The 26,724-nt window shown below is 37.8% G+C and overlaps 1 protein-coding gene across 1 annotated transcript in view; it reads right to left on the reverse strand.

Moving 5' to 3' along the window:
• The window catches only part of LOC120526093 (tudor domain-containing 6-like), a 40,783-nt gene extending 29,233 nt beyond the window's left edge, over positions 1–11,550 (reverse strand). The window contains exon 1 of the mRNA XM_039748996.1: positions 11,389–11,550. The gene's annotated coding sequence lies outside the window, so the exon portion shown is untranslated. The remainder of the gene's footprint in view (positions 1–11,388) is intronic.
• Positions 11,551–26,724: the final 15,174 nt, after the last annotated feature.

Raw genomic sequence — 26,724 nt, forward strand, 5'->3', positions numbered from 1 at the left:
TGAAAGAATATCCCACATTTACTTGCTAAAATTCAACCCTTTTTTTTTTTTTTTTTTAACTCAACAGGACCATGATTTATAAAAAAAAAAAATACAATCAAATAGAGACAGCCTTCACAAAGATATTACAATGCATGAAGGTAGAACCCTTCCTTTGTTTAATGATGATTAAGTGGAGTTTTTTTCCCCCCAATTAAATGGCAATCCTTAGATTAATTATTTTTACATAAATCTTCAGGGGATTAATACAAATGTGTTCCACCAAAATATTTTTGCATTTGCTGCTTTAATGCATCTGACAGAAAAGCTGGGGACTGAATTCCACTAGATAGTGAGTGGCACACACTATCCAGCCTCTGCTAAAATGCAAATTACAATATGTCACGAGAAAAATAGCTACAATTATGGCTTGTTTTTGGTTGCTATACCGTATTCATTTTGCTTGTTCTGAGGACTATCTGAGACTCACATTAAAAAAGCACTGCCAAGAATGACAGAAAATTAATTATTAAAATGTCAAGTTGATTTAAAATTAGACAGATCAACAATACTTTAAAATTAATCATAACATTTTAAAAGTACCAAAACTGAACACCTGTATAAAATCTAAAAATGAAGAGATTAATACTCCAAAGAGTGAACTAAAGACAACGAATTTTGACCAATTAAAATAAATCAAACATCAAAATGTACTTTAACTGACAAACAGAAGCAATGTAAGACAACACATACTGGCCTCTATTACTAATATGTACATAGCAGCTCATAATCAGTATTCTATTATGTTGACCCTATTTTATCCAAATTTCATTGCTATTTTTCCATTTTGATATGACATGATCTGTAATTCAGAATTTTACATTTTTGCAACATAAGATGATTATACTACATGCTCATTGAAAAATGTGCATTAGCCTTTTAAGTTTATTTTTTTTTAAACTGCTTCACTTAAATTGTGTGTAAAACATCCAATACTAGGGTGAAAAAATAGTGCTGAAGCTTTAAACTATCCTGTTTCACATAACCTTTAATTACTTAACACAAATGTTTCAAAATTTAAAATGAGTTAGTGTACTTGCAAGACTAAACAAATGTAAACATTTTGAGCTTTAACAAAATTCCTTATATATCCATCTCTGCCACTTCCATTGAAATACATGATAAAACCAAAGTACTCGACTATGAGGGACTGTTTTTAGCAAGCAGTGTTATACTAAAGCCGCTTTTCCACTGCATAGTACGGCACGACACGGTTCAGTACAGCTCACCTTGGTTCGGCTCAGTTCAGCTCGGTTTGCGTTTCGACTGCAGTTTAGTACCGCTTTAGTGTGGGCGGGATTATTCACGTGTCGTTATAGTTGCGCCGCCTCTACTGCAGTGACACCGTGGAACTTTTACAACAACACGCAGACAACGACAACACTTTAGCTCGATGACGCGCAAGGTTAAGCATCTAAAAAAAGCACATCACTAGCTAACTTTTATCACTGTTGCAAAGCATAAAATGAACTTAACTGCCAGTGTAACATTAAAATGCTGATTCTGTATATTACAGATCTTCCACATTTTGCAAAAAGTCGCCGCAACAGACCATCTGTTTGGACATTTAACCGTGCTTCAGAGTGGTGGGATGTGATTGTTCCCGGTTTTACAAACACTCAGTGGCTGGAGAACTTTCGAAACTTCCGCGTGTCTGTACCTTTAAAGAAAAGAATAGCCAGTGACGCAGTAATGACGATTTTCTCCGGCCAATCAGTGACCAGCAGAGTTTACACGTCACATTTTGGTAACGGTTCGGCACGCTTGGAACCTCGGCTGAGGTGGTACTAAAAAAAGGACCAGGTACCAGGTACTGTTCCCAGTGGAAAGCCCGCAAAAGTGAGCTGTACTGAACCGTGTCGTGCCGTACTATGCAGTGGAAAAGCGGCTTTACTGAAACTCCTCTGTGTGCCAACTGAGCTCACTGGAACATGTATAGAAGAGCTTGGAAATCTGCCTTTCATTCCTTTCCACTCTGATGGGTTCACATATGATGAGAACACCCTATACAAGACAATGCTAGTATGCTAGCTACTCCTCACACAGATCTGGGCACAGATTAGCTAGGGCGTTCAGACTAGTATAGCTTTCAATAAGACTTTCCACTGCTAGATCCTGAGTGGGGTCAAATGTTCTAATGTATAATAATCTTTAGCAGGGTGACCATCCCGGTGCTTTGAGCATTTAGCAAAAGCCTGGTTAAAGGCATCACAAAGGTGATCCAGTACCTCCTCCTTTGACACATGCATACAAACCAAATCCTCCATAATATTATAAGCTGATATAGAGGATGGATGGGGAGTTTCCTCCAAAGTTTTGAATGACCCAACTTGTCTGAAGCAGACTTCAGAAATTAACACCACCTTCAACTACAGGGCATACATGCTCATCCATTTCTGAAAACCCAAGAATACTGCTGAGGGTCTGAGACAATTTTCAGCAAAAGAAAAACTCTTGTACAGTTGGTTGCTTATAATGGAACAAAGCAGACTAGAATCTGCTGCTCCATCTGGTGGTATTTACTACTCAAACAAAAGCTTTGGTTTGGGCTTTCTCCTTCATTGCCAAAAAGTCTAACAACCTCCTTTTCATTACAGGCTTCTAAAAAAGGCAAACTTTACCCATAATCAAATTTGTGATGCGACACATACATGTTACATGGAAACTGTTGGGCTTAATTACCTTAATAGTCTACAAAGTAAAATTCTGGCAATGTCAAATATAAAATGACACTAGGCAATAAGAAAAACAGCCAACATTCCTTTTAAATATGTTGCATTTTGCGTGCAAGTTTGCAATAGTGAAACATACTATAAAAAGGTATTCTGGTTTGGGAGTGTTTGAAGTTTTTTTGGTGGGGAATTAGAAAGAAAGGAAAGAAGGAAGGTAGTTCCTTAAAGGTTTGGCAACACTGCATACACTGATTTTGGCCACACATCTTTGAGAAAAGGGTCAAGAGTAAAATACAGGAAAAAAAGCATTTTTGTAAATATGTCTAAACACAATCCAAGATGAGGCAAAAAGAGGGACACTAAGATAAACGCTGTTATCTGGCTACACAATTAAATTGTTATCCCAAAATGGACTGGGGGAGCAGCAGGTATTATCTTTCATGACAAAGTGGCAGTCGGCAATTGCTGTATTTAAACTGTGAGCATTGATGAAATCATTTGGAGCAGCACACTGGCCAACTGGAATTGAAGTCCTCCCATCACCTTGAGCCACAAGGCTGCAGATAAAGGGGTTGGATACGTCAAAAGCCTTTCACTGGATCCACACAAAACTATGCTTCAGCTTCAGAGCCTTGCAATAGAACTTTGAATGCTTGCTGAATGAGTAATCTTTGAGCTTTGCCAAATTGTCCTTTCTCTTCACTGCTACAGATGGCTTTCATTTACATAAAGTAACACACTCATTTCTCCATGTGATTGCTGTCAGCACTATGGCTATGTAATACGTTACCAGAGCGTCAGAAGAGCATCCCTCTACTCTAATAAAAAAAATCCTGAGACGAGACAAGACTTTTTAGCCTGGGACGAGACATGACTTTTTCAGCGAGATACTTGCACGTCTCGTGAGAGGAGACTTTGTGCCAAGAGATTTAAACACGCCCGGGGCCAGAAATAAAAGAAAAAGAGTAAATGACCAAGTAGAACATCGTAAAGAATTCAAAAATATTGGTGCGATACAAAATCACAGCGGGTTAGAGATAATGAAAGTACTACAATTTGAAAGTCTCAAAAAAAAAATGATAGTAAAGATCGCATTAGCGCAAACAATTGGAAATTATTACTCTGTGAAATAACAGAACAGCGAAAAAAGATCAAATATATTGTTCCAATTTAAACAAGTCGGAGACTTGATAATCTAATTTGTGTTGCCATCTGGGAAAAGTAGTGTTTCTTCCCAATGAAGAGGAATATCTGCGAGAATTAAGATTTGTTTTTTGGTGAAAGTGAAATCCACATCCTCAAGCAACAGAGATGCAAAGTGGCTGGCATGTAGCGCAGACCGGAGAGGTTGGCAAGCGAAGCAAGCAGGGGGCAAAGCCTCCTAGTTAATAAAGAAACAAAAAAAAACACACATGTTGGCTTTTTTTTGGCATTGTTACCAAATTTCAATCAAATTTTGGGTTCTTTTCAATTGTGAGGGGTGGACCATGGAGAGTGCAGTTTGGTTGGCAACTGGATAGCCTGGATTATATGCCATTATACTATTATAATAAATTACATTCAAGAATAAAAAGTCCTAGGTAAGCCCAATTACAGTATGGATTTAGTCCTGTAGGACATCTGTACACTCGTCTGAAAATGTCTGCCTAAGACCACCCTGTAAAAAAAAAAAAATTATGCTCACCTTTTAATTCTTCTGTAAAGTAAGATAAAACTGGAAAAAGATTTATAACAAACATCCAAATTTCACATCTGCAAAACTCAAAAAGTGTACTCAAAACGTATCTGCATAACATATACATTCTGACAATCATTTGTTGTTTGCCAAAATACTGTTGGTTACAAGTTCTTATAATTAAAAGTCATGTTAGCTTTCATTTTACCCTTTATGTCAAATCTGTAATTAAGAGCATGCAGATTTTTAACAACAACAACAACATTTATATAGCACATTTTCATACAAATAATGTAGCTCAAAGTGCTTTACATGATGGAGAAAAAAGGAAAAAGAAAGAATTAAAATAAGAGAACACTAATTAACATAGAATAAAAGTAAGGTCTGATAGCCAGGGAGGACAGAAAAAACAAACAAAACTCCAGATGGCTGGAGAAAAAATAAAATCTGCAGGGGTTCCAGGCCACGAGACCACCCAGCCCCTTCTAGGCATTCTACCTAACATAAATGACCTCAATCAGTCCTCATTGAATTCAGGGTTCTCATGGAAGGACTTGATGATGACGGTCATGTGGACTTTTGGCCTTTAATCCATCAATGTAGGGACATCATGGTGCTTTGATTATGTGGTGGTGGCGCAGATTGCCACCCCAGAAAACCGGAAAAAGCACAGAAGACAGAGTAGGGCTTAGTACAGATTTTGGAGCCACCATGAATAGTAATGATAATTACTTTAATATACAGAGCATCAGGATTAAACTAAAATTAAGTTATGAGAAAGCCATGTTAAAGTAATGTGTTTTCAGCAGTTTTTTAAAGTGCTCCACTGTATTAGCCTGGCGAATTCCTATTGGCAGGCATTCCAGATTTTAGGTGCATAACCGCAGAAGGCCACCTCACCACTTCTTTTAAGTTTAGCTCTTGGAATTCTAAGCAGACATTCATTTGAAGATCTGAAGTTACGATTTGGAAAGTAAGGTGTCAGACATTCCGAAATATAAAATGGAGTGAGATTATTTAAGGCTTTGTAAACCATAAGCAGTATTTTAAAGTCAATTCTGAATGACACAGGTAACCAGTGTAGTGACCATATAATATAGAATATACAATATACAATAGAATATAATAGTATGTTCTAGGAAAGTACACAAAAAAGTGGGGCAGCATACACAAATCATTTACGGTGTTTTTGAAAAATGCTCTGGATTCAAGAACAAAATTCTTAATGATTTAGTTTAAAATTGCATACTGAGAAGAATTCAGTTAAACAGTGGTTTCATTTTTCACTTTACATATACATTAAGTGCTTTACTCAAACTGATTTATATATGAACTTTTGTTGGAGTCGCATTTCTCAGGGTAATGGGGCAGTTTCTTTTGAGCTGGCAATGTAAATGCTGTAGTGCCTGGGTCCTGAAAGGGTTGTCACCTTAGTCTGAATGGAATTAATGTGAAATCTGCATTCCATTGTGAAGAATAAAGCTACAGTGTGACCATTAACATTTCCTTACTGCTCTGGAATCTTGAGGAACATTTCACACAATATCTGCATCAGTTAGACAATGACACTTATTATCAAAGGTCAGGAGTCTTAAACTCTTTAAACCTCCGAGAATACATGAACAGTGAAATTAAGAATATTGTAGATTGGTAGAAAGGTCACAATTAGCCTTCACGACTGCATTCTTTTTGTTCTCACAAAATCTCGTTTTTGTAATATCTGTGCAACATATCAATATTACTGTATGTACATACTGCAGAAAAGAAATAGGCATGTTCCGAAGTGCAATCTGGGAACAGCACCAAATGTGAATTATTGCCAGATAACAGAATACAAGTAGCACAATAACAGTTAGTCATTTTTTAACCCACTTTATCCAGACCAGGGTTACAGGGAATGTCAGAGCCTATCCCAGCAAACATAGTGCATAAGGCAGGAACAAACCCTGGACAGGACGCCAGTCCATCACAAAGTGAACACACCCCCACAAACAAAACACACATTAAAGCTTTTTTTTTTGTTACCAATCCACCTAACCTGCATATCTTTGTAATGCAGGAGGAAACTGGAGCAAACCCACATAGTCATGGGAAAACATGCAAACTTTGTGCAGGGATGACCCGGGATGCAAACCCAGGACTTCTTACTGTGATGCAGCAGTACTAACCTTCCAGCAAAATCACAGTGAATGGAAAATTTGATGTGTGTTTTAGTTTCATTTAACACTCAGAGTGATGCCAAAATGAACTACCGAGCAGAGACTGTCAGGAAAAGACAAAAAGTCAAAATGTCAGACAGATGCTGGCACAGCATCCTCATTAGGACAGTAACATTGTGATGCTCAACTAGTACAGCAACAGCCAAACAGAGGCAGCATATCTATTATTATTGTTTTGCCTAAATATTTTAACATGGTAATATTAAAGATTAAAGAAACAAAACCATTTTATACAATATCACATAATAATGGCCAACAGTCTGTGTAATTAGGTTTTAGGACAATTCATTTTTAAAGTAATTTCTTAATAATGCACCAAATTTATACATTTCAATTTGTGCTTATGTATACAGAACCCATGGGCACCAACTTCTCCAAATTCTGCCCCCTAGCAGGCTGCTTCTATGCCAGCAAAAAACCCTGAGAAATTCCCACTGAAACTTTCCTCAAAACAAATTACCAATTTGCCTTGCTGTACAGCTAAATTCCTACTGATCAGAAAAACAAGTTTCTGCTGCTAATTTAAAGGGGGTTTCCTACCAAGTTTTCAGTTTAGCAATAGGTAATTAGTTAAGAACTAAGAAACCAGATTTGACGCTGGCTCAGAACAAGTTCTGAATATCAACTTAGCTTTAAACAAAGCACACTTCTTCCAGATTAGACCATCCTCCTGTGATCTATGAAACACTTAAAAGCATTCCATCTCAGACCTTATTTCTCTTTGCATTTACGTTACTTATCCACAACCACTAAAACTTCACACTGCAACTTATCAATATCTTCCACAATATACAGTATGTTAATTTTATAGTAGCGTTACACAATCTGTCCCATTCACCCTATTGCATCATACTACCTTTGTTTTCGAAAGCTCTCATTGTCAAGTTAGCAAAATCAAGCATCAAAAGAAAAGCAAAACGTGACAGCACCGGTCACTTTGATACTTTACAGAACTGGGGTGCAGTGGTCATGCTTTAATGGGTTGTATTAAGCGGACGTCATTATCAAAGTACGCAGAAATGAAAATGAGGCAGCTCCCATTTTACCAGGGAACGAGAACCAAGAAGATAGCACATCTCCGAAAACATGCAGAACATGTTATTGGAAATATCACCCAGAAATATTTCATTTTGAAAAGTGTTATTCCAATAGATTACCTAATTACACAGGATGGAGAGAACCCAACCCTGGATAAAATTGTTACAGTGTGTTGTGCTTTATCAAACGTGCCCTTCAGTTGTACCTTTTCAAAAACTTTTGGTGGATTTGTCTTTTATCTGCCTAATGAATACAATACAATTAATTTGACATACACTGGTGTAACTATGAAATCATGCTTTGCTTTAGATCTACTGTACTTTCTCATTTGATTTTTAAACTCTGGAAGTTTGACATGTTGGACAGTACCATTTACAGTGGTGTGAAAAACTATTTGCCCCCTTCCTGATTTCTTATTCTTTTGCATGTTTGTCACACAAAATGTTTCTGATCATCAAACACATTTAACCATTAGTCAAATATAACACAAGTAAACACAAAATGCAGTTTTTTAAATGATGGTTTTTATTATTTAGGGAGGGAAAAAAAATCCAAACCTACATGGCCCTGTGTGAAAAGTAATTGCCCCTGAACCTAATAACTGGTTGGGCCACCCTTAGCAGCAATAACTGCAATCAAGCGTTTGCGATAACTTGCAATGAGTCTTTTACAGCGCTCTGGAGAAATTGTGGCCCACTCATCTTTGCAGAATTGTTGTAATTCAGCTTTATTTGAGGGTTTTCTAGCATGAACCGCCTTTTTAAGGTCATGCCATAGCATCTCAATTGGATTCAGGTCAGGACTTTGACTAGGCCACTCCAAAGTCTTCATTTTGTTTTTCTTCAGCCATTCAGAGGTGGATTTGCTGGTGTGTTTTGGGTCATTGTCCTGTTGCAGCACCCAAGATCGCTTCAGCTTGAGTTGACGAACAGATGGTCGGACATTCTCCTTCAGGATTTTTTGGTAGACAGTAGAATTCATGGTTCCATCTATCACAGCAAGCCTTCTAGGTCCTGAAGCAGCAAAACAACCCCAGACCATCACACTACCACCACCATATTTTACTGTTGGCATGATGTTCTTTTTTTTTTTTTAAATGCGGTGTTCCTTTTACGCCAGATGTAACGGGACATTTGCCTTCCAAAAAGTTCAACTTTTGTCTCATCAGTCCACAAGGTATTTTCCCCAAAAGTCTTGGCAATCATTGAGATGTTTCTTAGCAAAATTGAGATGAGCCCTAATGTTCTTTTTGCTTAACAGTGGTTTGCGTCTTGAAATCTGCCATGCAGGCCGTTTTGCCCAGTCTCTTTCTTAAGGTGGAGTCGTGAACACTGACCTTAATTGAGGCAAGTGAGGCCTGCAGTTCTTTAGACGTTGTCCTGGGGTCTTTTGTGACCTCTCGATGAGTCGTCTCTGCGCTCTTGGGGTAATTTTGGTCAGCCGGCCACTCCTGGGAAGGTTCACCACTGTTCCATGTTTTTGCCATTTGTGGATAATGGCTCTCACTGTGGTTCGCTGGAGTCCCAAAGCTTTAGAAATGGCTTTATAACCTTTACCAGACTGATAGATCTCAATTACTTCTGTTCTCATTTGTTCCTGAATTTCTTTGGATCTTGGCATGATGTCTAGCTTTTGAGGTGCTTTTGGTCTACTTCTCTGTGTCAGGCAGCTCCTATTTAAGTGATTTCTTGATTGAAACAGGTGTGGCAGTAATCAGGCCTGGGGGTGGCTACGGAAATTGAACTCAGGTGTGATACACCACAGTTAGGTTATTTTTTAACAAGGGGCAATTACTTTTTCACACAGGGCCATGTAGGTTTGGATTTTTTCTCCTAATAATAAAAACCTTCATTTAAAACTGCATTTTGTGTTTACTTGTGTTATATTTGACTAATGGTTAAATGTGTTTGATGATCAGAAACATTTCGTGTGACAAACATGCAAAAGAATAAGAAATCAGGAAGGGGGCAAATAGTTTTTCACACCACTGTATCTCTTGGAGCCACCTTTACCTTAACACATGAAAAATGAAACCACTCCAGAGCACAGTTGTCATTGTCACATGCTACCATTTTACCCTTTTCTGGTTTTCTACATACACACCAAACATTCTTGCCATCATTCCCATCACTCAATTTCTCATGTGACTGTCCATGACTATTCCTAGATGAGTAATACTCTGACAAAAGTTCTGGCAGAACTGCCTTTTCAAAGAAGGATTTAGCCTTGCATATGGCATTTTCCCCAAAACTTATCAGGCAAAAATCTCTGCATAAAAATATCCTTGTTAGTGAATACTGTACTACAAGGTCATAATAGGAAGACTTTGTTATAAAAATCTGTTCTTGAATCTGATGGTATATTTATGATCTGAAAGAAGAGTCACTTCTCCAGTTTCTGCCTTGCTAAGGAAAGTGTGGGGCAGTGTCTGACAGGCATCTCCTATAGTCATGTCCCTTGCTGAATATGGGCTCTTCATCTCCAAACATCCAATACCCTGACACTTGCAGCTCTGCATGCCATCCGGAGAGGCTCCTAAAAATGGATAATCCTCGCATAAGAATAATCCCACCTGTTAATGTATATTCCTCATGCTTCTGTAGCGAAATCCATTCTGTATTCAACCCGCTATATCCTGTGGCGAAATACCGCATCGAACTTTCTGCATCTAACTGAGCGACGTACGACATCTTCGACATTTCCTGGTAAAATAACCGCTAAACACAAATTGTGACGTAATACACATGTAACTTAATACATCCAATTATGCCATCCAAATAGAACAGTAGTGTAGTACTATATTACCACATTTTAAATCTTAAAGTTGGACTCATGAGTACTAACATTCAACTACTGTAAGAAGTTTACTTATCGTATGCGTGCCCCGTCAGTTAGTTGACCATCCTATCAAAGTTTCTTTTATATATAGCCATATGGCAGACAATGTGATGTAGTGGTCAAAGCTTAGGACTTCAAATCCCGCTACTGACACTGTGTGACAATGTGCTAGTCACCAGACCTGCCTCTGCTGCAACTGAAAAATCAAAAGAAACGCAGCCAACTGTATTATAAATGTTGTAAATCGCCTGGGATAAAGGGGTCAGCCAAATAAGTATTTGTAATATTTGCCAGTAAACGGAAGGGCGTGCGGCTTTCCATCTTTTAAGACACCCAGGGTGTGGCCAAAGGTATGCTTTTTGATGAAGTATAAACCTCCAAGGCTCTGTATGAAAACACTACTGTCCAAATGGGCAAAACATTTTATGATGTTGCTGTGATAGAAAACATGCATGAAATTGATAAAAACTATAAAGGCGCCCCCAAAGGCTTCTCGGACCTAACCTTACACCACGACTTTATACGTTATCATTACCTAATTAGCAGACCGCGTGGAGGAAAACCAGTCCCTTCTAAAACAAAACACATTATTAACGGACTTTAAATTCAGCAAACTTTGTTTCCCTAACTTTTTACCATTACTTAGAAATATGGCCAGCATTTTCAAGTACAGTAACACCAAACTGCAATAAGATTAAATAATAAGGCTGACGTCCGCTTGCAGGCACTTTACCAGTTCGTTAAAATGGTTCATCTCTTTCTAAAAAAGCTCGTATATGTATGTAAAGGCTTTAAATACGAATTAATTTTACCGGAACACAGTTCAGCATGTAAAGCAAAAACTTTACAAATGTAAACAATAATTCTTACAAGACGGGTCCTAAAAAAATAAACAAAGCAAACTTACGGAATGTATCCAGTGAAACAGTTGAGTAACAAAAGATTAGTTTCGTCCAAAAAGCTTAGAAAACAACGCAAAAAACTAGATATGTGTGTGCATTATACTACAGTTTGGAGAGTCTCTTCCAAGTTCGTTTCTCTGATAGGTGATTCGCTCAACGGAGCATCAAAGGCAATCAGCATTTGCTCCTTTTATCGTTTCGGGTCATACCAAATGACAAAACATTAGTTACATATTTTATTGAGCGAAAAATCTTTTCTGCTAAAATACTATACAAATGTGTATGTTTGGTGGCGTTTTTACTTCTGCATAGTTTTTTATTAACATTACTAAGAAGCTAAACTATACTCAGTTAAGAGACCTGGACGTTGCCATTGTGGTACATGCCACTTGCGTTGGAAGAAACGCGCCTTTTTTGCAGCAGGAGAACTTCATTCTTAAGAAAGCGGAATATAAGTATAGTAGTGTTCAATTTTACATTCAATTATTGCGCCCTGAATTATCAGACTTTAATGGGATTTTCCTCTCATAAATTACTTGGAATTTACTGACGGGGTGGGGGTGTAGGGCTAACAACCATTGCTTCAAGTTGGCCGGTATCAATGCTCACGTTTTGCTGAGTTTTCTCAGGCGCAGATAGTGTTTAATGTCAAGTGAGCCGACAGTCTGTAGTGTGTACTTGCGACATTTCCCACAACTAAAACGTATTCACTTAACCGGCTGCAATCTCACGGAAGATGTAGCGAAACGACACAACATAATCAACACACTAAGTCATCTAAAGAGCTAAGAATTCTGTAAAATATTGTGACGTGTCTTGCCATTGCATGGGCTGTAGGGAATGGAAGCAGTGTTGGGGTAGAGTCTTAGAGGAACACTGTTTGTAAGGGCTTGGGGCATCTCCCTAGAGCAGGGGTGTCAAACTACAGGCCTGGAGGGCCGCAGTGGCTGCATGTTTTCATTCTAACCCTTTTCCTAATCAGTGTCCAGTTTTCACTGCTAATTAACTCCTTTTCCCTTCATTTAAATAGCCCTGTTTTTAAGGATTCAGTCCTCTGAATTGATTCCTTTCTTCATTAAATGACAGCCAAACAGAAATGATACATGAAATGAGCCAACAGTTGCGCAGCTAAACTGGGATTTCAAACTCAACCAATTTTGCAGTCCAACCAGGCTTTTAATGAGAAGCCAATTTTCAGTGTTAATTAAAATCGTTATTTAATTCCACAGCTTGTTGCTGCTCTCATTCTGCCACAGCAGTAATTTCCAAAACTGTTGAAGTTTTGGTGACCTGAGAGATCAAACTTAATGAGACCTTCACCTTTCTTTATTTTCAGATATTGTGAGATGAGCACAGGTGAGTTGGTCACATGGCGGCTCATTTTGCATCTCATTTTTATTTGGATGCTAATTAAGGAAAAAGAGACAACTAAGACGCCTGAGTCAAGTTAATTCAAATTGAGGCAAAAAGATGTTTATTATCAGCTAAAATGGGTCACTAATGAAGAAGATAGTTAGAATGAAAACCTGCAGTTACTGCGGCCCTTCAGGACTGGAGTTTGACACCCGTGCCCTAGAGAGAGAGAGAGAGAGTTGAGTGAAAAGGAGAGGTGGTGGCCAGAAGTGGTAGTTGGGGGTGCTGGAGCAAAGAGGAGGACAGCATCAGGTGAAAAAAAGGAAGTGAACGGTTTAAGAGAGGTAGATAGGACGAAGGTGATTTGTCTTTGTTATTTTGGAAGTGTCCCCATGATCCAGACAACGGTACAGGGCACAGTTTATATCACGGCAGATTAAATAAAAAGCCAGTCGACATTTGGAAGACTTCCCCGGACAAGCAGCTCCTGAGTGTGTTTATTCGACGGGACGTCACAATATATTTGCTCAGGTTCATTTCACTTGTTGGACCAATGAGTGTACTTCTCTTGATAATGTGCTGTTAGTAACTGTTTCAAGAAGATAACTAAGCATTACAAGTCAATCTATTAATTATTTTTCTGTAATGTTCAACTGGTTTGACCTTCATTTTACCTATTTTGGAGTGTGTGTCTGTGGAAGGCCATAAGTCAATGCTAGGGAGTAACATAACCTGCTTTTCAGACAGTGTATGTTCCCTGCAAAAAAAAACCTGTAATTACTAACATAACAGCAGATTAGTGCCATGCCACTAATTAAGGCGAATTTACATCGTTTGTGGCACGCAGATATTAAAACAATTCCCAGCACAATATGCTGTAGTACTAAGTTACAAACCTCCAGGGGCATAGTCATTGTTCATGACTGCTGTACTGCCAAGCTGTTCTCCTGCCCATGGGAAAGTCATCTTAGATAAAGGAGCACTGGAGTCAACAGATGGAAAGATTCTATCATCAGATTGGATGGCCCAGCCCAGACTGCCAAAGGAGGAGATAGATAGGTAGTTGGCCGAGGTCTCTTGGAGTCTGACTGTGTCTATTTGTCTTTCTCTTTTAAAATTTTAATTTCCTCTGTTGTCAACTGGCCATAGTTCAAATATTAATTAATGGACAGATATTGATATTTATTTTTGTTAGTTTCCATTTTTCTTTCTGTGTGTTATATCAAACTTGTACCTTTATATTTACCAATTCTGGTTTTAGTAATTAGCATAAACTATACTTGTATTTTACCTGAGAATTTGTTCACTGTGCTCTATGCCTGCACTCAGTGCTATAGAGTGCTATAAAAAATAAGTTGTATTTTATTGCAAATGAATTTGGTTTTATAGGAAAAGATATTTAATTGAGCTTGATGTAAGTCTGAAATAACATTTGACATGTCTGGACGAATTATAATATGCCTATTTAAAAACTAGTATTTCTTGTGACTGTTGCAAATTGTGTGAATGCTAAGTGATATACACACAGTCTTGTGAAAAAGAAAGTACACCCCATGGAAATTGTCTTTTTCAACATATTCGAACAGGAAAACATTAGATTTGCATGCAAACAGTGCCTACAGATGAAGGTGATATAACTGAACAAATGACACATTCAATTGACAGTGTATTCATTCTTATGATGATTCTCATTTGATTAACAAAATGCAGATATGTCACATGAAAAAGTAAATACACCCTTAAATGTTTCACCACTTAAAATCCATAAAAAATTAATCACATGTTCCAGATTAGGTACCAATGATTAGAACCTCCTTAAGGAGTATGCAGATGAAACATGTTATATTTTAGCCGTAGATATATAGGGCATTGTGATCTCTTTGCTAATGATGTGTGGTGTCATCATGTAAGATCAAAAGAGTTCTCAAAGGCCCTCAGAAAGAAGTTTGTGGATGCCTCTGACACTGCCAAGGGATTTAAAAAGAAGGCCAAATTATTTAAAACCAATCATTCCATTGTAAGGAAAATAATCTACAAGTGATTAGCAATCCATGATTGCATCTTAATGATGAAAGCACAAAAAATATAATAGCATTGCAGTAAACTGGCAACTAACAACAACACAACAATTGATGCTTTACATAATCTCAAAGTAAATAGTTACAAGAAAAAAAAACTAATTAAAATTAGATAAGATATGAACAGAAAAAAAAGCAAAAAAACTCCAGTTAAGCTGAAGAAAAAAATAGTACCTTATTAATTATGGAATCTATGTCAATTTAAGGACCTGGAGTGCTATTGTAGCTCTTTTGAAGACCTCAGTCACTTTTTGCCATCAGCAGATATTAATTGTGTACTGGAAAAACTGAAAAATGGGACCATTAAACCGAAGACAGATATCAAGGGCATAATGAATTAGGGGCCTTGAGCATGGCATATTTCAAACGTTGTTTAACATCTGATACCTCTGAAAATGTTTTGGACTTTACCTTAGAGCTTAATATCATGAGAGAATATAAATGGTGAATCCTTATCAATGTTGAGACTATACTTAGTTGGGAAGAAGGTTTACTGTCATCAAGGTAACACATTCTCGTTATTGGGATGACAGAGCATCAAGATGGAGTCTGGTTTAGTGAATAATAACATTGGGAACTGGGCAAACCATTTTATCAGTTTAGTGAACACAGAAAAAATGTTAAAGGTTATTTCCAGACTGAAAAGAAAACAGGGCTTATGACACAATATTTCAGCTAATAAATGTTGTGTCTTTTTCAGAGTGAAAACAACGTTTAACCTTTTTTAGGTGCATTCACATATACACTGTGTGCACAATTATTAGGCAAGTGAGTATTTTGACCATATCATCATTTTTATGCGTATATTCCAACTCCAAGCTGTATTAACTTGAATGCTTATTGGATTTAAGCACGTCAGGTGATGTGTATTTGTGTAATGAGGGAGGGTGTGGCCTAAGGAGATCAACACCCTATATCAAGGTGTGCAGAATTATTAGGCAGCTAGTTTTCCTCGGGCAAAATGGGCCAAAAAAGAGATTTAACTGACTCTGAAAAGTCAAAAATTGTAAAAAGTCTTTCAGAGGATGCAGCACTTTTGGAATTGCTAAGATATTGGTGTGTGATCACAGAACCATCAAACATTTTGTTGCAAATAGTCAACAGGGTCGCAAGAAATGTGTTGAGAACAAAAGATGCAAATTAGCTGCCAAAGATTTGAGAAGAATCAAACATGAAGCTACCAGGAACCCATTATCCTCCAGTACTTTCATATTCCAGAGCTGCAACCTACCTGGAGTGCCCAGAAGTACAAGGTGTTCAGTGCTCAAAGACATGGCCAAGGTAAGGAGGGCTGAAACCCAACCACCACTGAACAAGAAACATAAGTTGAAACGTCAAAACTGGGCCAAGAAATATCTGAAGACAGATTTTTTTCAAAGTTTTTATGGACCGATGAGATGAGAGTGACTCTTGATGGACCAGATGGATGGACCTGTGGATCAGTAATGGGCACAGAGCTCCACTCCAACGTGGAGGTGGGGTACTGGTATGAGCTGGTATTTTTAAAGATGAGCTATTTGGACCCTTTTGCATTGAAGATGAACTCAAAATCAACTCCCAAACCTACTGCCAGTTTTTCGAAGACACTTTCTTCAAACAGTGATACAGGAAAAAGTCTACATCTTTGAAGAAGACCATGATTTTTATGCAGGCCAATGCTCCATCACTTGCATCGAAGTTCTCCACTGCGTGGCCAGCCAGTAAAGGCCTTAAAGATGAAGGAATAATGACATGGCCCCCCTTCCTCATCTGACCTAAACCCTATCGAGAACTTGTGGGCACTTCTTAAACGCTAGATTTACGGGGAAGAAAAACAATACACCTCTCTGAAGAGTGTCAGGGAGGCTGTAGTCACTTCTCCACAAAAAGCTGATAGTCAACAGATCAAGAAACTGACAGACTCCATGAATGGAAAGGCTTATGACTGTTATTGGAAAGAAGGGTGGCTATATTGGTCATTGATTGACTAATTTATTTTTTTTGAAATGTCAGAGATGTTTATTTGTAAATTTTGAGGTGTTTGTTTATTATTCTCACTATAACAGATGAAAATAAACAAGTGAGATGGGAAAATTTTCATTTTTCCTTTAGTTGCATAATAAATCTGCACACTAATAGTTGCCTAATAATTGTGCGCACATATGTATTCCCCTGATGATGTTCACACTCACATTTCCTTTGTGAAACATTCAGGTTTATTAACATTTTGGATTGACTGATAGCACTGTGTTTGTTCCATATTAAAATTAATCCTCAAAAATACAACTTGCCTAATAATTGTGCACACAGTGTAATAATTATTGTGATAGCCATGTCTGTTCGTCTGTCTGTCTGCATTAAATAACATATCCCTAAGTGGACCAATTTGGTTAAATGTCGCACAATTATTCTTCAAGGAAATTTGTTGAGACAGTTCCATTTTTGTTGATCTCAAACAGACCATGCTGTACAAAGTTTTGAAATTTCAAAATCTCCCATAGAAAAATATTGGTGAATTTGCAAATGTGTCTGTCTTAAAATGGAGAAACATTCTGTGTGACTTCAATGGCAAATTATTTTACTCTTTCAATTTTATCTTGGCAGTGGTTATACCATCTTGTATATTTTTAATATTTTCCTCTTTGTCGCCTTAATCCATTTTAGGGTTGTATGGACCAAAGGTTATCTCTCCAGAACTGGGCAAAAGGCTAAAACCAGGCCCTGACTGGAATCTAGTAACTCACACACGTACACACCCATTTTCACACACAGTAACAATTTGCAATTACCAAATAACATAACTTAAATAAAAGAAAAAAAAGCCTTTTGTAATTAATTCCTTCTTTGCTCAAACATGTCTGGCCATAGTCGTTTTTATGAAATGGACTTATAAATCTACTCAGATATAATAAATTTTAGGGAATAGCATAAATGAAAGGGACACTTTACAGCAACTGACCATTCTGGATATCTGGTAAATGTGGCTCTCTAAAGATAAATTATAGGATGGCCACATTTTCAAAATCCCAGACCTGGATAGATGAGTAACATGTATTCTCACAAGTAAAGCCAATTCTCATTTGCTTAATGCCTGCTTTATTTCATCATCATCATCATCATTTATAAACATTACTAGACTTTACTAGACACCTTTTTGCCTCCTGAAGCCTTGGGCTTTTAGTTTAATATCAACATCAAATCCTTCATGTTTACTTTGCTGAAAATGTTTTTATTTTTGGTCTCTTTGTATTGTAGATTTTTTTAAGAAGGGTTTATTAATACAGGCAAATGCAGAACAAACAATTATGAAATAATTTTAATTATTTAAATTTTCTTGTGCAAGGTACGATAGATAAAGACATGGGTCCTCGTGTATAAATGGTGCATACGTACAAAACTGTACACTTGTTTCCACACACACTTTGAGATGTATAAAAACACAAATTTTCACAGCAGCCTTACACCTTGCATATGCACTTTTCTGCTCGGTTTTACAAACTGGCAGCATCCAGCGTCAACACAGTGCCAGTGTTTCTGTGTCGTTTCTCTTCTTTTTCAGATTTGTATCCATGAGACATGATTTATCAAATACACCAAAATTAATAGCATATCATTTACAAATTTAATTCACTTTATTATAATCATCATCGTCTATGCGTGGAAGTGTGTGTGTCTGTCTCTCTGGCCTGGAAATGTAAGTCTACAGCATGAAGCTTAAAGAGCCATCATGGCGGCCCCAAGTTAACGAGTCGGAAGAAGAAAGAAGTAGGAAGTACGAGGCTATAGCATGAAGCTGAAAGAAAGCGGCAAGGAAAGACAAGTGGGGCGAGCATGTCTGCAAAACGAAACCGGAGACTCTGAATTTCAATTTTCTTTCTGACAATTTCAATAGTTTCTAGGAGCCCAGGCTTTTTACAGCACAAGCTTACACAGCTACTTCTGCAATAATATAATGTTGCACAGAATGGCCAAAATATTCCAACTACCATAGCTGCTTTAGCATTGTTAGAAGAAATTGCAAATGGAAAAATTTAGAGAGTGCGTATTTAGAGATGATGATGACTGGCTTCTATGTCGATTTCGATTTCCAAGAGCTGTCATCTTAGAGCTGCATGCTGAACTGGCATAGGCATTACAAAGGCAGACCTTGAGGAATTGTGCTCTACCTGCTCCTTTGCAAGTTCTGTCCATTCTCAGGTTTTTAGCCACAAGAGCTTTTCAACTTGAATTTGTTGACGATTGGGTAGTTCAGAAATATTACTGAGTCGTGCCATGCCAGGTGTATAGGATGGTATCATCTTCATGTCATCCAGATATATGAGATTTATTTACAGTGTGGTTGAACCCGGAAACATAAAAGCGCAATTTGCAGCAACATCCGGTTTTCCATATGTAATCAGAGCAGTCAACTGCACACACATTGCTATTGCAATGGTGCTGGACAAGTTATACCAGTCAGGGATGAATCACCAAAAGAACAAGCTGGCATTGCATCATATATAGCTGGAGAGCCTATAGAAATGGCGTCTCTGCACAGTCGCAGGTGCTTTTTCCAGCTGTTGTGGCAAAAGGCAACCAGGCCATTTAAGGATAGTGAGTTATTTAAAAATAGCACAGAATCTTATCTGTAGTGGCTCTCAGTGCAGACCCTACAATATAAAGGCACCTTCAGAGAATGAATTTGCTTGTGTAAATAGAAATCATTTCCACTTTATGAATGTGCTGCTCTAAAGTCCACAGAAAGTGTGTCACATTTGCAAGCATGTAGCGTGCTGCATAATGTGGCACAAAATCGTGGTTTGCCATACCTGAGGAGAAGCGATATGATAAACCTGACCCACCAAATGATTGAATGTAAAAACAGGCAATGAGATACCGCATTTATTTTTTAACCAATTCATTTAATTTGTGGTCAATATCATATAGTACATCCATTATATTCCTTAGTTCATCTCTTATAGCATCCATTATTGCATTTTGTGACTGCAGAACAGCGTCCATCAGCACACAGCCAAATGGTTGCACAGTTGCATCGCTGTCAAAAATAACTTGTAATAATTTAAGTGAAATTTACATGTCACGTGTGTCACTTACGTTTTGCGCTTCTGAAAATCACGTTTGCTTCTAAAAAATGCCCTTGCGCTTCTGAAAAATATGCTTATTTACTTCACCTGCGAGTCTTCTGGAGGTCTGGCATAAAGCCCACAGATATATGGGGAGAACATGACCATTTCACATGAGGCTGAAGATATTCTCTTCCAGCCAGTTTCTTAGTTACACTACTTGTGCAATGCAGTTACTTATTCGACGTTAAGAGCCAGTCAAAATATTCTGTAGTATAAAAAGATATTAATGCATCACTAAAAAGGGCACTTTATTTGAAAAAAGAAATCTGTTTTCCACATTTTCTACCTTATTAAATATAAAGGAGTTACGTCAAATTAGACCAAATTAATTTTCAAAGTTTTACGACAAGACAGGTGCCTTTGTTAAATGGCAATCCAGCTTTGTCCAGCTCAATGACGAACATGGCACACTATCATATCTAATGAGTAAGATGTACTCTGATGTTTAATGGGCACAGTAAAGCATTAGGTGATGTTGGGCAGCCCTCATTTTCACAGCTTTATGAGAAGACATGCCTTTGCTATATCTGAGTTAGTTACATGGGTCAAATTTACAGGCAAAGTTGGCACATTCCCATATCCAGTGAATGGAATTAGATGCTTAATGGGCACTGCAGAGAGTTAGAATGCATTGGGCTACAGTAGTTTTGAGAAAAGAAAGATGTCTTTGTTAAATTACAGTTGAACTTTGGGTACATGGGTCAAGTGGACTGGAAAATGTGTCATATTCCCATATATCTATTGAACAACTTTCAATGTGATGTTCAACTGGCATTCTATCTATCTATACTGGGTTGTATGCCACTGATCCATTCTAATTTTCAGAGAAAACTGAATACCTTTGTTAAAGTGCAGTTGAGTTTTGCTGTCCCAGTCCCAGTACAGCTACATGGATACACTTTTTGTTCCTTATTCCTTTATGTCAGTCAGTCATTTTCAATCCCGCTTAGTCCTGAACAGAGTCGTGGGAGTCAGCTTGAGCCTATCCCAGCTAGCATAGGGTGCCAGTCTCTTCATCCAAGTGACCAGAATATATGACTCCAGGTCCTACAATACAAATACAAAGTTTATAATTGACTTTTGGCCCAAGTTGCTCTAGAACCAAATATATACTTAATGAGCTTCTTGTGTTTGAATATAATGCTTGTCATGGGCAATCGATGACTAACAAAGAAACCCAATAATAGCTGTGGAAGAATAATTTTAGGGTAACATAGCATTCATCTTAAAGAAATTACATAAAGGGTTAATAAATGTGGGAAACCAAATAAAGGTCAAGTGAACAACAGAATGTACACTGAAATATAAGAAGTGGTTTAGAAAAAATACTGAGATGGTCAAGTAAATAAAGAATGCACCAGAAGAAAGGCTAATGTAATATACAAAATGTACTGAAGGGTGGCTAAGAGATGACTAAGAAATCAGCAGATGTCCTATAAACTAGAATGGACAGTTGTTATATGCACAAAAATTTCAAGGGTGGTGTCTCATCTCAAAAGGTATAAGAAGAACCAGAATATAATATAATAGACTTTTATTTTATATAAATCATTTGGGTGTAAACCAATGAACCAAACAAAGTAAAATATATGCATTGATTGACACTGTATGTAAATTCAACAGTTTATAAAATTAACTTCTGTCCTTTGTTTCTTGGACCATTCTGACCATGCTATAACAGACTGCTTTTGAAGAATGCTCCCTCCAAGGCATTTTGCCGAGGAGTCATTAAAAGATACAATGAACAGCTTTTCTCCAGCCTGATTACTGAATTGTCCTGTTAGAGGACGTTTCTTTCTTTAATAAGATGTTAAATTTTGACCACACAGCTCACTGTTCTGATTCAGATCCAGCAACCTATTGCTCCCAATCATGCCCCTCCATGTATCTCCATTATTCATAACATAAGCACTGAAGTCATCCAGTAAGATTACTGAATCAGTGGGTGGCACCCTTTCAACCACTGCACCCACCTTCTCTAAGAAGGCTGAATACTCTGAACAGCTATTTGAAGTATATGCACACCAATTAGAGTTTATACCTCTGCTGTGTTAAGGCAAACCTCTCATCTACAAGAGAAAACACCAATTTAAACTCACCCCTCATCTCCTAGACATGCTCCACAAATGCATCATAACTGAAGTGCTTCATCGGTTCTTGGTTATCGTAAACTTATTGTTCATCAGGTTTATAGAATGCTGTGATTTTGTCCTGGAATGTGTGTATCAATTGATAGATGCTTCTCTCTTTCTCTCTTCAGTGAAGCTTAGGATTCAATACATTGCTGCAAGACAGCCTTCCTTCCATCCATTTTCCTAACCCATATATCCAGGGCCATCTAATGTAATTGGGAATTGCCACTACCTCAGCCAGCACTGGCAAGTAAACTGTGACAGATATTTGATTGTTTATGAAATACTGAAATACTGGTTTACAGACGTCAAGTGGGCATGAAAAATCTTGATTTGAATAATTAAACTGATGTTGACCTTTTTAACAATTTCATTTAATAATGTAATCAATTTGATGTATTATTTTAAGCCTAGCTAACAGGATGAAGGCCAACAGTAAAAGGCAGATGGACAGGGAACAACGTGCATGCTGCACAATGAGTAATATGGATATAATAGAAAATGCAAGTTTGAAAGATGAAAAATGCTCTGAAATGTTAAGGCTATTTTACATAACATAACAATCTAGTGCTATTCTGAAGGAAGCTTTATCACTTTTGTGTGGTCTTGGCTTGACAGAAAATATTTACTCATCTATTTTTGACCTGGTTTAACAGTTGAAAATCACTAGCAATGGGTATCTATCACTGCAGCATTGGGCACAATGAAAAACTAGCACTGAGCAGGGAGTCAGTCCATTCACTGCGACTAGCCAATAAATCTAACAAACAAATCCTTGAGCTCTCAAATGAATACTGGAGTACATAAAGGAAAATCCATATAGACATGGGGAATGCTTGATATTCAAATGCAGGATTCTGCAGCTGACTACTTCATCACCATACTGCACATACTGTAGGTGAGAATGCTCATTACAACGTTTTCTGCCATAGCTATGCTGAGCAATATTGAAAATGCAAGTTTTCTTAAATGTTTGAATACATTTGTTGTTTAACAGACATACTGTGTAAAGCTTTTACCAAGGACAAAAACAAGAATCTGTGGTCACTGTGTGCGTGTTGCTTGCTATGCAGGGCTGTCTGCAATGAATTAGCAAGAATGTACCTTAAATATTTCCTTATACTGTATTATGTAACCAAAGCCCTGTTCTTTTCAAGTTCTTTGGTTTCCCTGTTTTACTTTAAGATGAGGGCTTATTTTGTGTTTACAACAAGCAAGAATAGGAATCCAGATACATTTTAACAATACCCCCATATTGTAATTTTGTAACAGTGTTTCTATGTTTTACACATAGTAATAATTTAACAGCTGACCAATTGGTCTATATTTGAAACTATAAATTTGCAGGCTCAGATTTTGCTCCCACCTCCTAAATTGACAAGAAAATATCATGTTATATCATGTAAACATCCACTGACTGAATGGGCCAATTAAAAAATGTATATGACCACTCTGCAGGTAAATGCTTGTGAAATTCAAAGGTGTTGCTTTATGAATAATAATTCATTAGTTTGGCCACTAGGCCACACTGCCTGCTTAATCCACAGACCAGAGCACTACAAAGGAGCTTTCAGAATCTCACTCTCACAAATTAGATAAAGTTCTATGTGACTGTAGCGTTAAGTACAAATACAGGTTTAGCAAAGATCATCAAAACTGTATGTGATAATGGATCTAAGTATTGTGGGGACGGCCGGGGCCCTTGCCCAGCCAGGATGCCCCTATGATGAAAGGACCGGGGAAGATGGCATATTTAGGGCAATACCTCCTCCGGAACACAAGAGGGCAACCACTCTGGCTCAAAGCGGGGCCACTGGTTTGGAGCTTAGAAGCTCAACCTTGCTGGGGCCAGGGGCCACCGGCAGGGGGCACCTGGACAGTTTCAGAGCCCTGGGATGCAGCATTTCCACCACACCCAGAGGTGCTGCTGGAAGAGTATCTGGGAGCACCTGGAGCATGTCCGGGTACCCTATAACCACCTATCTGTGTTGGGTAGTGTGGCTGGTACACCCCCTTGGTGGTCTACAGTATGTTAAAAGAAGTTTTCATAAATGATGCTCTGGTTTAGTACTTACATTGCTTAATTTTAATACAGTATTAATCTGCATTGATTTATCGTTGTGTGTGTGAGTGTGCTGCGGGGTGTGTATTAAAAGAACAACCAGAAGTAAAGGGTCAGGTGGAAAGCTATTGTTTTTTTAACACAGCATGTTAAAGCACCAACACGGGGTGAAGCCTGCTTGGATTTAGTATTTTGTAATAATCAAGATAGAATTGAGGGTGTAGAAGTGATTGAACCACTAGGGTCAAGTGACCATAATGTAATACAGTTCTCGGTATTTTGTAAAAGTGCAGATGCAAAGACTAAAATTATTAAGGTAGGGCTAATTTTCACCAGACGCAACAAAGTCTAAGTAGGATACACTGGGATAAGCTTTTAAGTGTGGAGACAGTCAAGGAGTAGTGGAACAGGTTTAAAAATGTTTTACATGTAATGCAGGACAGATACATACCTAAATTTGGAATTAATAGGAAACTAAAAAAAACTCCACGGTGGATTAATAAAAATTTAAAAAAGAAGTTGCAAAGGAAAAAACTGCTGTATAAGGCATATAAGACTAATGACTGCAAAGTGAATCGTAGAGTGTATGAGAGCATGAGGGCAACCATTAAGAAGGATATCAGGGAGGCTAAAAGACAGTTGGAGAGGAATATGGCAGATAAGGTGAAAGAAGACCCCAAGAGACTAGTATTTTAGTAGTAAAAGAACAGTCAAGGAGGAGTTGAAATGTATCAGAAACAGTAAAAGGGAATTAAAAGATACAGACAATGAAATAGCGGATGCCCTAAATTAACATTTTTCTGAGGTGATCACAAGTGAGCAATTGGATAACCTCCCAGAGGTAAACAGGACTACTGAGGGATTTGGAAATTGTAGAGGGAGAAGTGCTGCTCAGATTAAATAAGCTGAAATCAAACAAATCACCAGGACCAGATAATATTTATCCTTGGGTTCTTAAGGAGGCTAGTGAGTACATATATAAACCCTTGACACATATTTTTAGGAAGTCATTGTGCACTGGAGAGGTTCTGAAGGACTGGAAAATGTCAAATATCATCCCATTATATAAAAAGGGTGACAGGGCAGATCCAAGCAACTATAGGCCAGTAAGCTTAACATGCATCACAGGAAAATTAATGGAAGGAATTATTAAGGATAAGATTGAGCAACACCTGTAATGGATAGGAGTTATTCTGAACAGTCAGCATGGGTTCAGAAGAGGGAGGTCGTGTTTTACTAACATGCTGGAATTCTATGAAGAGACAACAAAAGGATACGATCAAAGTGGAGGTTATGATATTATTTATCTGGACTTTCAGAACGCATTTGATAAGGTGCCACATGAGAGGTTGGGCATGAAATTAAAAGAAGTGGGAGTTCAGGGTGATGTTTTTAGATGGGTGCAAAATTGGCTCAGACACAGGAAGCAGAGGATGATGGTGCAGGGAACCTCATTAGAACTGGCCGATGTTAAGAGTGGTGTTCCACAGGAGTCACTGCTAGAGCCGCTACTATTTTTAATATATATAAATGATTTGTATAGGAATATAAGTAACAAACTGGTTAAGTTTGCAGTGGACACCAATATAAGTGGATAATTTGGAATCCGTTATATCATTACAGAAGAAAATTAGATAGCATACAGGCTTGGGCAGATTTGTGGCAAATGAAATTTAATGTGTAAATGTGAAGTATTACACATAGGAAGTAAAAATGTTAGGTTTGAATACACAATGGACGGTCAGAAAATCCTTATGAGAAAGATTTAGGAGTCATAGTGGACTCTAAGCTATCGACTTCCCAGCAGTGTTCAGAAGCCATTAAGAAGGCTAACAGAATGTTAGGTTATATAACACGATCTGTGGAGTACAAGTCCAAGGAGGTTATACTCAACTTTTATAATGTACTGGTGAGGCCTCATCTTGATTACTGTGTGCTGTTTTGGTCTCCAGGCTAAAAAAAGGACATAGCAACGCTAGAAAAGGGAAGAGCGACTAGGCTGATTCCAGGGCTTTAATGGTTGAATTATGAGGAAAGATTAAAAGAGCTGAGCCAATACAGTTTAAACAAAAGAAGATTAAGAGGTGACATGATTGATGTGTTTAAAATTATGAAGGGAATCAGTACAGTGGATCGAGACTTTTATTTTAAAATGAGTTCATCAAGAACACAGGGACACAGTTGGAGACTTGTTAAGGGTAAATTTCGCACAAACATTAGGAAGTTTTTCTTTACACAAAGAACAATAGACACTTGGAATAAGCTACCAAGTAGTGTGGTAGACAGTAAGATGTTAGGAACTTTCAAAACTCAACTTGATGTTTTTTTGGAAGAAATAAGTGGATAGGACTGGCGAGCTTTGTTGGGCTGAATGGCCTGTTCTCGTCTATAGTGTTCTAATGTTATAGTAATGTCCATTAGAATTTAGATTCACTAGACTGTATTGGCCTCTGTCAACACTTTGAGAGACTACACTTCTGATCCCCCACTGGGTTAAAGAGGCAGGGAAATTTGACTTATGAGAAGAGTACTGCTTCTTTCCTTGAGTTTACATTAACCAGTATCTTCTCCTTCTCTATTTAAAGAACTCTTTACCGAGATAACCTGAGCA

The sequence above is a fragment of the Polypterus senegalus genome, chromosome 3 (assembly GCF_016835505.1).
Source record: "Polypterus senegalus isolate Bchr_013 chromosome 3, ASM1683550v1, whole genome shotgun sequence".
NCBI lineage: Eukaryota > Metazoa > Chordata > Cladistia > Polypteriformes > Polypteridae > Polypterus > Polypterus senegalus.